Source organism: Electrophorus electricus, chromosome 1 (assembly GCF_041902795.1).
Source record: "Electrophorus electricus isolate QZ-2024a chromosome 1, ASM4190279v1, whole genome shotgun sequence".
In the NCBI taxonomy this organism is placed as follows: Eukaryota; Metazoa; Chordata; class Actinopteri; order Gymnotiformes; family Gymnotidae; genus Electrophorus; species Electrophorus electricus.
In genome coordinates this window covers 40,321,975-40,331,056 of record NC_137497.1, presented here as the reverse complement: position 1 = coordinate 40,331,056, position 9,082 = coordinate 40,321,975, and positions in this window count along the sequence as shown.

The window sequence follows — 9,082 nt, the reverse complement described above, 5'->3', positions numbered from 1 at the left end:
ATAGATAATACATCTCCTTAAAGGAGAGGAACATTCAGATTTTCTAAAGTAATCCATTTCCTTCACAGAGGTAAAAGAGTAGCACACAATAGCTCCGGGTGAGTTCTGCCACCCTCTTTGAACTTCAAAGACGCGTCTTCCTCCCCTCCACTCAAGTACCAGATGTGCCATGGCTGAAATGCTGAGGAAGCACACCTTTCATCATTAAAGAGTTATGGGTCACCCTGGAGGTCTGTCTTCAAAATAAGCAGAGAGAAGCGTTCCAGAAACTCTTACCCACTGCCGTTTCACACAGGCCTGTTATTATTGGGAAGTGTGTTTCCATGCACACTATATAACTGCTTCATTGTAGATTTTAACATTCATTCATTTTAACATTAATTTCATCAGAATATATGTATGACAAGCTGAATACATTATCTAACAAATTGCAATAGTGTTTCGGATGCTGATTTGTAATGCACTCACTGCCAGACTAAATGGGTCTTTTGTACCACTCACAGGGGTCAGAGTGGGTCAGGTAATTTAGAGCACTTAGGTTATACAAATCACATCATTACTTTCACTTTCTGCTTAACTATTAAGTAGTGCAATCCTTGTTAAAGATCGCCATCTGCTGGTAGAAAATGAAAAATACAATAATACACTGTATTGATGCGCAATAAGAGGCGTTGATTTGATTTTTCTAAGGGGGCAGTGGTAGCCTAGTGCCTGGTGCTTCTGTGAGCAGCACTAGGCTAATATAGTACTGCAGATTTCCGAAGTTCTTGTTGGTGTTTTGGCTACTTGAAGAGTGCCTGAATGGCATATGCATTGCAGGTTCTAGAAGTTTCATACGGCATACAAATTAATTTTATGTGCTCTTTTTCATTGGATAATTTGATTTTATAGTTAAAGTTCAAACCCATTTAAAGAAGTTCATTAGACTATTTTATATTGAAATTCACAACTCTCCACTGGAAATGCCACTGCCTCAGGATGAATATTGTAACAGTGAGCGGTAAGGAGGTGGAGGCATATGCGGAGAAGAGTGAGATTTATTAGGGGCAAATCCAGATTCTGAGTCAGTCCAGGGTCATTGAGCCAATATGGAGAGTAAGAGGATACATGATAAACAAAAACACACAAAGGCAAACAGGGGAAGCAGAATATAACAGAGACTCGGAAGAACTCAGAGGCTAGGAAACACAAAAGCTAGGAAAAACACTCAGACTAGGATACACAGAGTACAAACTTACAGGCATACAGATACAATCTTTCAGACATTCATTGAAAAGCAAAGACACAGGGAACAAGACAGGGTTCAAATATATGGACTTAGGACTAGAAATGGGGAAGAGGTGTGGAAAACCGAACGAGGGGCAGAGAAAACGAAACTACAGAATGGAACCCAAACACAGGACAGGGAAACCATGGAACAGGGAAGCTAGGAGGGACTAACTGTGACAAATATGATATGCAACAAAGATTGCCAAGATGCCAAAAAAATGACAAATTTCAAAGATGCCATGAAACGCTGGCTGTGTGATGCTGCTGGGCCACTTAATGTAGAGGACACTGGGTCTGGGACAAGCACTGACACAGAGCTGGGTGACAGCAGTTCAGACCTTTCTACTGAACTAGAGGTCATTACGCCTCTGGCTATGAAACCTCCAGTACAGCATCTGCAGGCCTAAAATCAAGCAGAGCGGGCAGCACCGTGTGCCTGTGTGCCGCAGCCCTCCAGGAAAGGCAGAACAGGAATGTTTGGAAATGGAAGCTAGGAGACTCAGGAAAAAAAAAGGGAACAACGAGACATTGATGCAAAAATAGCAGCTACCAGTGCTAAACAATCTCTTTGATTCAGACAAGATTTAATGGTAGCTATACGAGCCATGCTTCACCAGGTGCAAGTATCCCAGAAGCGTCAAAGCAATTCAACTGGTAAGAGACCTCACTTGCTTATGCAAAGAAAGGATTCTTGTTATCTAAGAGGATGAATAACAGTCAAGCAGTCCCAGCACGCATTCCTGAAGAACGCAGGTCAAAGACAGCAAAGGAATGAGACTTGGACAGGGGCAAGTTACAAATTGACACGGCTCTCAGCCTTCACTGGCGTGTAGATCTGTGGCCTTTGTGTTCAGGCCAGCAATGGAAGATCATCCATATATAAGACATGAGATTTTGCCTGTGGTTTGTTCCATCTACGATCCTGTGGGATTCCTGTCTCCACTCACTCTGGCTCCAAAATTGCTATTTCAAGAGATGTGTAAAAGAAACATTGGCAGGGATGATAACATACCACAGCCTTTCTCACTGTAGTGGAGTGTGTGGTTGAATGATTTGTGTAAGACATTTGGTTTAAAGGTAAATCATTGTATCAAGCCATAAAAATGTGGTCAGTCCAGATGTGCAGTTACAACAGGTGGATTTGTTGTATACGCAGATGCTAATGGCTGTGTTTTTGGGACAGTGTCTTACTTAAGAATAGAATCTATGGCAAAGGTAAGCCTTGCTTTTGTGCTTGGAAAGGCCTGAGCCACACCTCTTATAACAGACAAAAATTCCAAGGCTTGAACTTACAGCTTCTTTACTAGCCATCAGAGCCTAGTTGGACCAATTGGTCTTCTGGAGATATAGCACAATGGTGTGGAAATACATTGCTATTGGGACAATGAGGTATCGTGCATTTGTTGCAAACAGAGAAGCCTTTATACATGAGGTGTCCAATGTCTCTCAGTGGAGAAACATTGGAACAAATCTTAGTCTTGCTGACAATGTCTCAAGAGGGCTGTCAGTTAAAGACTTCCTTGAAAGCAGAAGATGGCTGAAGCCTATTTCATCTGAGTAAGGCAGATCTGCAGATAATCCAGAGGTTAAAAAAGACACAAAAACAAATGCTTTTGTATTCAAAGAGACTGAACGTCCCAGCAGCTGACTTTAAAATTACTTTTCAGATAGGAAGAAGCTGAAAATTTCACTGGTATGCTTTCCCCAAGTTCAAAGATATTTTAATGAAACCGAGAATAAGGTTGAAAGGAGTTGGTAAGGTTCAGAATATAAATGCAGGTCCAGTCATTGAACACAGAAAGAGCTAAAACCGCTACAATATCCTTGTAATCGCAGGAGAGATTCTCAGAAATGTCTGCCATAGAAAGTGAAATTTCAGTGAGGGCTGAGTGTAAGAGTAGGAGGCTGATTACAACGATCAGCCATTTCAGATGATCAAACCATATTTAAACTTATTAAAACCATAATTCCATTTACTCAAACAACTGGGGCATGCTGGAAGTGGTCTATGGTATCCTCACTTTTCTGCCTTTCTGCAATTTCTGCCTGCAGGAAAGTAATTGCGTTTTGTGCAGGTGTCAAGTTCATGCATAAATGGCATTAATTGTTGCATATACCATCAAAGTCAAATATCTTGCCTAAGATCTGCCAATGAAACAAACTTCAGTGGCGCTGAAATGGAGCTAAGGGAAGTCTTTGAAACACTGGACCACAACAGAATTCAGGATGCTCTCACACAAGAAGGAGTTAGGTGGAAGTTTAATCCAGTTGAACTAAAGACTCTCCCTCCCAACTGCATTCTCCCAAGCCACTTCTTCTCCCTGGACGCTTTCAAGAAAGAAATCTGTCCATCAGAAGTAGATGGAGACCTGCCTTTGTATCCGTTTCTGTCAGGCCTTTTCTGGAAGATCTGTATGAGACAGTATTTTCAACTATTAAAGGAAAGGCAGGAATGGGAAAACATTTGTGTTCTTTTGGTAGTGGTGCTCATAAATCCCCCAACACGGGGGGTTTCTGGTTGGTGGGAAAGGTAAACCAGGTTTTCCTTGGCACAAGAGCACTGTTGCATTCAGCCTGGCTGAAAACCAAGCCTGGACATTTGGATAGACCTGTATCTAAAATTTGTTTACCATTGGAAGCATCAAAGTTAGGAGTGATAAAGTTAGGAGTGAAATACCCCCCTTGTGTAGGAAACCTCTGGCCCAAAGAAGAAAAGACACACACATGTATGCATACATTTAGGCTTCTCCTTTAACTAGTTTAATAATTGTAGTTATTTATTACAATTATGAGGCTGGTGGGTAGGGGCCATTGTTTGGTGTGTAGCTTTGTTTGTATATATTGTGTAAATATCACTTTAGATCACTAGGGGGTGAACTGTACTAACTGATGAGTCAGGTGTTGAGAGAGACAGAATAGCCTTGAGTAGCAAGAACATGCTGTTCTTACATCACTCATAAAAGAAAGCATGACATTTGAATTGTAGGTGCTATATTATGGTTCTGATGACTGCCATCTTCATCTGGGATGCATGTGACAGGTTTGTTTGCATAGGAATAGCATCAATAAATGGGAACCGCACCACAGCAATGTTACCTTTGGACCTATTCTTTACACTGGATGCATGTAAAGAATACTGTTGGATAAGATTTTTCCTTGTTTAACTCACATTCAGGCACGATATCTTATCTATTGTAATTCCACCATTTGGCAAGAAGAGACATCACCTTGTTTCTAAGGATTCTAGACTATCTGGCACCCCTTTTCTCAAATATTCATAACACCAAATGTAATGTATTAGTTAACTGTTAAGTGTACATTGCATTAATGTATATTTATTAAAGTGCTAATGCAAAAAAGGTTAGATGCATTCAGTTATATTTTCCAATCTGCAAAATTTGCATTTTACCTACATTACGTACATTTACTCATTATATGAATTTGCACAAATTTGCATCTCAGGTTTTATATGCAAACCTTCGACAATTTTGTTTCACTACTGTCAGAATCATAATTGTAAGCCCTAAGAACTGAGGCTGGTATATACGTTAGCTCAAACGATGTCACCTCCCACTCAGAAGTGCTTGTAATATTTCACAATAAAAGACTTGCTCTTGTTTAGCGTCAAAGGGTTTTATTTGTTATATGCTCAAAATTTATATTTCCAGCATTTGGCAGACACCCTTGTCCAGAGCAACTTACAGTGGTGCTTTGTAATCTTTATCAAATACATATTTTTATGTGACAATAAATAGAACAATAAATAATAAATGAATAGGTGAAACAAATATACAATAAATAATTAAATGGGTTACAATAGGTGTTAGAATTCTCTACAATGCAACTCACTTTTCTGTAAATGGTTCTTTATATCTCTCGCTTTCTCTCTCTCTCTTTCTCCCATGTCATGCTGTACTATGCTGTTTAGTTTTAGACAGGAGCAAGGCTTTGTCAATTGGTCTGGAGTTACTATCTCATTCTAGACACTGCATATCATATCATATCTGAACATCATGTCTGGAAAATTGCACCTGCTATGTCATTTAAATATTTTGTGTACTCATCTGTTTTGCTCTACCATCTATATATTCTCATGTATCTCTGAATAACGTGTAAATAAAGTGAAATGTATCCCAGTGCAGATGGTGGCACCAGAGGGACAGGGTTAAAGAAAATAGGAATATTTTCCTTACAGTAGGCCAGTCTTGAAATGACCAGGGATAAAACAAGCATCTAAGTGGCTTCAGGGGAGAGAAATGTTCTGATGTTGCTGGAGAGGAACATCAAGTTAACAATATGAGGAGGAGAGAACAATAGTTGGTTATAGTTGGAGTTATGATCGCTGTGTGACACAGAATGATAGTTGGTTATAGTTGGAGTTATGATCGCTGTGTGACAGAGAATGATAGTTGGTTATAGTTGGAGTTATGATCGCTGTGTGACACAGAATGATAGTTGGTTATAGTTGGAGTTATGATCGCTGTGTGACACAGAATGATAGTTGGTTATAGTTGGAGTTATGATCGCTGTGTGACAGAGAATGATCATTGGAGTGTGCTGCTTTAAGCCCAGACTGCTTAGGACCCTCTAGTTCATTCAGTGTATGATAGACAGACATCTGATTATAGTCAGACCATTCAAGAACTTTAGTAAGAAAAGACAGAAGTGATACTGGTCGGTACCGCTCAGTGGCAAGGATGGGTTTCACCCTTGCTGTTTGGAAGGTCCTCAGTACTTAACCAGATGACAGATAATCAATCATTCCTAATTGAAATGACGAAGGGCAGCAAGTCTTTTGAGATGGACTGGAGAGCTGTGGAAGGGATGGGACCCAAAGGTCAGGTGCTAGGGTTAGTGGACGAAGGTCAGGTGGTAGGGTTAGTGGACGAAGGTCAGGTGGTAGGGTTACAGGACGAAGGTCAGGTGGTAGGGTTACTGGACAAAGGTCAGGTGCTAGGGTTACTGGACAAAGGTCAGGTGCTAGGGTTACAGGACGAAGGTCAGGTGCTAGGGTTACTGGACGAAGGTCAGGTGGTAGGGTTACTGGACGAAGGTCAGGTGCTAGGGTTACTGGACGAAGGTCAGGTGCTAGGGTTACAGGACGAAGGTCAGGTGCTAGGGTTACTGGACGAAGGTCAGGTGGTAGGGTTACAGGACGAAGGTCAGGTGCTAGGGTTACTGGACGAAGGTCAGGTGCTAGGGTTACTGGACAAAGGTCAGGTGGTAGGGTTACTGGACGAAGGTCAGGTGCTAGGGTTACTGGACGAAGGTCAGGTGGTAGGGTTACAGGACAAAGGTGAGCTGGTAGGGTTACTGGACAACAGTAAGCTGTTGGATTTCTTCAGTGGAAAGTGGGGAAAAACATGTGATTAATCTGTGCATGCAATATCTGTACATGCTAGATGGTTACATGTTTTATAATGAACTGGATGAGAGATCTTAGCATTTGTTGGAAAAAACTAAATAAAACAAAACACTAAACTATGTAAGAATACTGGCATCCAGGACCTGAGCTCCCCACCTCAGCTATTAAAGAAATCTTGCACTTACGATTACCACATGGACCCTGAAGCTCAAAGAGGCGCTGATGCTAGTGAGTGGCCTACATTTACAGCGTGTAGATGACGCTTTTACCCAAAACAACTTACAATTATGACTGGACAGAACTTGAGCAATTGAGGGTTAAAGGGCTCCAGGGCCCAATAGTGGCAAGCTGGTGGTGGTGGTGGGACTTGAACTGGCAACTGTCCTATTACTAGTCAACTACCTTTGCAACTGGGCTACTGCCCCTGCTGGCCTGGAAAAAAGGCAGTAGACACAACACAACAAGTTGGAGGAGCAGTGTGGTGTGAGATGGATAGGCCATCACATGCACCACACTGTAGACATGGCTACTGTAGCTATCCAACAAAAGTACACAAAGCCTTGGGTCATGTCTCGGGAGCTGCTCTGGAAACATCTGACCTCAGTGGAAACACCTGACCCCTCTGGAAACATATGACCCCGCTGCCATTGACAGCCTCTCACCTTATTTGCTTCTCTTTAAAGATGACATTGTGTGTCTAAATGTTTTCTGCATTGAATGCTGCAAGGATTGTCGTGGTCTCACCTTTCCCCCCCAGCAGATAGCTCTACACAGGGCTAACCCACCTCCAAACTGGTCTTGCAGGCCTGTCTCATCACAATTCCAAAGATGTGATATCTCTGGTTTCAAGCTCCCCCACCAGGTCTTCATGCTGCTGAACCCACTTTCCAACCACCTCAGGGTTCAGCCCTGATGTTCACGCTGCTAAAGAAAGAGCCTCTGGTTTTTCAATACTCAGGTCTGGATTCCATTTAAAAAATTGAAATCAGTAATACCCAGCAGTACATTTTACTTCTAAGAAGCCTTTGATTTTATCAATCTTTGCATAATTAAAATGTAATTCCCCAGATGGGGGAAACCTCTTTTGGAGAGGGCCTTGATAAGTTTGGCCAGTTCTTTCTCAGATCCCTCTGGCAGGTATTGCTTTCTCCCAGCCACATAGCCAAAGACAGCAATTTTGCTGCTTTGCAGAGAGGTCCTAGAAATGTTTCAAACCCTTGCTAAAAAGCGAACATTTGGTGTTTGCTCTCTCTCTCAACTTTCTGTGGATACCCCTCCTTCTGTCCTTACACCACTGGTTGTACTGAATTTTGAATGGTCATTATCCACGTTTAGCAAGTGAATCCTTTTATGAACGGCCTTCAAAGTTTAACTGCAAACCCAATTGTAAATGTTTTTTTTTTTGGTTTTTTTTTATTGTGTCAACCAGTACCGGCCACCGTAGTTTGTGCTACCGTAGTTGCCAAGGCCATATTTAATTCCGTAAGAGATGCAATACAATTTAAAAATTCGCACGCAACAAACTGACCTTTACAAGCTCATCTGAATGAGTAAAAAATGCATAATGCAGGTTAAATGGATATTTGAAGATACAAAATGGAACATAAGGTACCTTTCTTTTTACGATTTAATCATTTTAGGAACTATATTAACTCTACTCTAAGGCGTACGATTCACCAAAAGACTTCCATAGTTTTTTTTTCTCTCCACTTTAACAAGTTTATTTCACAGATTTTATAGTACCAATAATAACCGGTTGTAACGTATCCGCTGGACCGAGTGCCGAAGGGCATGGAGCAGGACGCACAGACTCCCTCGATAATGCGAAACATTTATTAACACAACATACGAATAACAGTGGCACTCACACGCAACATTACCAACATTGTGCAAACATAGAACTAAACACCGCCTACAATAACGTGAAACAAAGACTGAATACGATAGCAGACTAACCGAGGTTTAAATAGGCAATGAAGGTTGAACCCCGTGCAGGTGCGCGCAATCATGAAGGGCGTGGTCATACGTGAGGTGAAACCCCTGCACCCGGCAGGCCGTACCACGTGACTTGTGGGGGAGGAGGGGAGGGGAGGGGAGGGGAGGGGAGGGGAGGGGGGGGCGTCCCGTGACACCGGTACTCAAAAGTAATGGTTAGTGGACGTAGCAAATGACTTAGACATAACGCTGGGCGATACGTGCTGAACATTTACATTTAAAATTAAATCATTTAAATAAACATATTACTCAGATACTACACCCTTAATGTCAGGAAGCCCAATCCACCTCAGCACTGTGGTTATATTAACACTTTTAAACAAACATATTTATATTGCAGCCCCGATAAAGAAACTTTCTCACGAAACAGCATTTTCTATGGAGGATTATTCAAAAGCCTAAACAAAGACAAACTATGAGAAAATGAGGAGGAAGAAACATAACGAGGGTAAA